The sequence below is a fragment of the Meles meles genome, chromosome 16 (genome assembly GCF_922984935.1).
Source record: "Meles meles chromosome 16, mMelMel3.1 paternal haplotype, whole genome shotgun sequence".
NCBI lineage: Eukaryota > Metazoa > Chordata > Mammalia > Carnivora > Mustelidae > Meles > Meles meles.
The window spans coordinates 5,229,307-5,233,035 of record NC_060081.1 but is presented as its reverse complement, the minus strand read 5'-3'; the positions used below and the strand labels follow the sequence as shown (position 1 = coordinate 5,233,035).

Genomic DNA, 3,729 nt, shown 5'->3' with positions numbered 1-3,729 from the left:
TCACCGACAACCTCCCCTTTGCCACTGGGGCAGCGCTCCCGGGCTCAGGTGCCCCGGACGCCAGAAGGCCGACCGCCCTGGGCTTCCCGCAGTGCCGTGGGCACCCGGCTCCACGCTCCTTCTCAGGGGCATGGCGATGGCCACAGCGAGGTTCTCTGGCTCTGCAAGACCGCCGGTGCCCCACACCGGGCCAAGAGAAGTCCCCAGGCCCCCTACACCCCACCCTGCCCCACACGGAAGGACCAGACCAGAGAAAGAAAGCCTCGCGGGCCCCCAGGCCTGACGGGGTGCTGGGCAGGAATGGCAGCGGAGTGGGACGCCTGACACCTGGGCTGCAAGTCCTTGGGCTCCCTGGGATCAAAAGGCAGCTCCAGGGCGCCACCACCTAGGTCAAAGCCCCGCCCCAGCACCAAGAGCCTCCCGCCTGGGACAGGTGCTGGGCCACCGCAGCCTCGCGGGCGTGGGGTGTCTTGTCCGGGTGGGTGTGGGTGGCTCCGGGTGTGTGTAGAGTGTGTCAGTGTTGCGAGCACCCGTGTCTCTGTCCGCATCCCGGTCAGGGTCACCCTGTCTGTCCGGGGAGGGGGATGTTGGGGGGATGGAGGGTCTGTCTCTCTGGCTCTGCATTCTTCCTGTCTGTCCAGAGGTCCCTCCTTCTGAGTCTGTGCCTGTGTTTCCCTGGGTGTCCGAGCGTCCGTGTAGGTGAGCCGGCCCCTCGCGTCTCTGGGTCAGAGGCTGGTGTGCGTGGCTGGAGAGGGGAAAGTCGGCGGAGGAAGGGCCACGGGTCGGGGCATCGGCGTCTGGGCTGGTGTGTGGCGTCGGCCTTGTCCTTGGGTGGGCTGGGAGCGAGGTTGGGTTTAGCGGATGGGAGCGGAGCAGAGGAGAGAAGAGCAGAGCAGAGCAGAGGAGTTCAGGCCAGGTGGCCGGCTGCGCCAGGCCTAGGGCGGCGGACGGGCGCTGGGGGGGCGCTGAGCACACCATGCATGCACCCCGACGCAGCCCCATGCCACCTGGGGAGCCACGCGGGGCCGGGGCTGGGGAGTCCCGAAATGGGAAGGTGCCCATACATTGGGGACGCCGGGGTGTCACAGGCTTCTGGAACCCTGACCGCGTAGGGGTGGGGGGTGGGCGGGAGGCAGGCGCCAGGTCCAGGCCCAGGGCAGGCGGAGGGAGGATCCCTGGTGCCCACCGGGGCCAGGGAAGCATTCAGCAGTCTCTTAGGGCTCCCAGCTGCAGCAGCAGGCCTCTATGGCCATATGGCCCTGAACACGCCCCATCTCTACTCTGATCTCGGAAGCTAAGCAGGGTCGGGCCTGGTTAGTACCTGGATGGGAGACGGCCTGGGAAAACCGGGTGCTGTAGGCTTTTCCTTCTTGGGCCTTCTTTTCTTTCCCCCTTCAGCCTCCTTCCCTGGCCCTTGGCCGCCACCGCCGGGCGCCCTGCCCAAGGCGGTTGCCTCCAAACAGTCCCTGAACGCCTCAGACCCTGACCGCGCTCCCCTCACCACACTGACCCCCCTGACCCTGGCTACCCCAGCCCCAGCACCGCGGGCCCCTGGCCCCAAAATGGTGGCCCCCTGCACGGGCCGGAGGCCACATTGCAGCCTTTGCACCTCCATGCCACAAGGCCCACCCGCGCCTCAGCCGCGGCTTGGGGGCCTGCTGGCAGGGACGGGCAATGTTGGAGAGGGCTCAGGGACCAGAGGCAGGGTAAGGGGTGAGGACCAGGGTGAGGACTTGGGCTGAGCACGCGGGGAGGGGCATGGGGGCCAGGCTGGTGGAGGAGGGCAGCGGGTGGGGGGCAGGGAGAGGGGTGTATGGGGCAGGAAGCCAGAGGGAGGAGCCAGAGTCGACCTCAGGCTCGGGCTCCTTCCGGGGGCTTGAGCTTCCAAGGCCCTGGGGCGCGGGGCTGGGCCCGGGCCCTGGTCCCTAGTTCCCCTCTCCAGGCCCTCGGGATGTCCCCAGCCCCCAAGCCAGCCTGCAGCTGTCCAGCCACCCTCCCTCCCTCAGGGCGCCCTGGAGACCTGGGCTCCGCCCCATCCCCCACATGCTGCCCCACCCCCACCCCAGCCAGCCACCACCACTTCTCTCCTTGGTGCCTGGGCTCCACTCAGCCCAGAAGGGCATTCCCTTCCTTCTCACCGACAACCTCCCCTTTGCCCCTGGGGCAGCGCTCCCGGGCTCACTGGTCTTGCAGAGCCAGGGAGCCTCGCTGTGGCCATGGCCGTGCCCCTGAGAAGGAGCGTCGAGCTGGGTGCCCATGGCACCGCGGGAAGCCCAGGTCGGTTGGCCTTCTGGAGTCCGGGGCACCTAAGCCCGGGAGCGCTGCCTCAGGGGCAAAGGGGAGGTTGTCGGTGAGAAGGAAGGGAATGCCCTTCTGGGCTGAGTGGAGCCCAGGCCCCAAGGAGAGAAGTGGTGTTGATGAACAGGGGTGGGGGTGTGGCAGCGTGTGGGCGATGGGGCAGAGCCCAGGTCTCCAGGGCGCCCTGAGGGAGGGAGGGTGGCGGGGAGGCTGCAGGCTGGCTTGGGGGCTGGGGATGTCCCGAGGGCCTGGAGAGGGGAACTAGGGACCTGGGCCCGGGCCCAGCCCCGGGACCCAGGGCCTTGGAAGCTCATGCCCACAGAAGGAGCCGGAGCCTGAGGTAGATGCTGGCTCCTCCCTCTGGCTTCCTGCCCCATACACCCCGCCCCCCGCCCCCCACCCCCAGCCCTCCTCCCCCAGCCCGGCCCCCCCCGCCCCTCCCCGAGTGCACAGCCCAAGTTCTCACCCCAGTCCTCACACCTTACCGTGCCTCCGGTCCCTGAGCCCCCTCCAACATTGCCTGTCCCTGCCAGCAGGCCCCCATGCCTTGGCTGAGGCGGGGCTGGGCCTTGTGGCATGGAGGTGGAAAGGCTGCAATGTGGCCGCCGGCCTGTGCAGGGGGCCACCATTTTGGGGCCAGGGGCCCGCGGTGCTGGGGCTGGGGTAGCCAGGGGTCAGGGGGTCAGTGTGGTGAGGGGAGCGCGGTCAGGGTCTGAGGCGTTCAGGGACTGTTTGGAGGCAACCGCCTTGAGCAGGGCGCCCGGCAGTGGCGGCCAAGGGCCAGGGAAGGAGGCTGAAGGGGGAAAGAAAAGAAGGCCTAAGAAGGAAAAGCCTACAGCACTTGGTTTTCCCAGGCCGTCTCCCATCCAGGTACTAACCAGGCCCGACCCTGCTTAGCTTCCGAGATCAGAGTAGAGATGGGGCGTGTTCAGGGCCATATGGCCATAGAGGCCTGCTGCTGCAGCTGGGAGCCCTAAGAGACTGCTGAATGCTTCCCTGGCCCCGGTGGGCACCAGGGATCCTCCCTCCGCCTGCCCTGGGCCTGGGCCTGGCGCCTGCCTCCCGCCCACCCCCCACCCCTACTTGGCCAGGGTTCCAGAAGCCTGTGACACCCCGGCGTCACCAATGTACAGGCACCTTCCCATTCCGGCACTCCCCAGCCCCTGCACCGCATGGCTCCCCAGATGGCATGGGGCTGCATCCCGGTGCATGCAGGGTGTGCTCAGCGCCCCCCCCCACCCCCAGCGTCCGTCCACCGCCCTAGGCCTGGCGCAGCCGGCCACCTGGCCTGAACTCCTCTTCTCTGCTCTTCTCTCCTCCGCTCCGCTCCCTTCCGCTAAACCCAACCTCGCTCCCAGCCCACCCGTGGACAAGGCCGATGCCATACCCCAGCCCAGACGCCGATGCCCCGACCCGTGGCCCTTCCTCCGC

The 3,729-nt window shown here is 68.5% G+C and overlaps 2 pseudogenes; one reads left to right on the top strand and one right to left on the bottom strand.

Annotated features, from left to right (window-relative positions):
• Nucleotides 1–1,241: 1,241 nt before the first annotated feature.
• LOC123927363 lies at nt 1,242–1,362 on the top strand (annotated as a pseudogene).
• Nucleotides 1,363–3,127: 1,765 nt separating this feature from the next.
• Nucleotides 3,128–3,248, bottom strand: LOC123927364 (annotated as a pseudogene).
• Nucleotides 3,249–3,729: the final 481 nt, after the last annotated feature.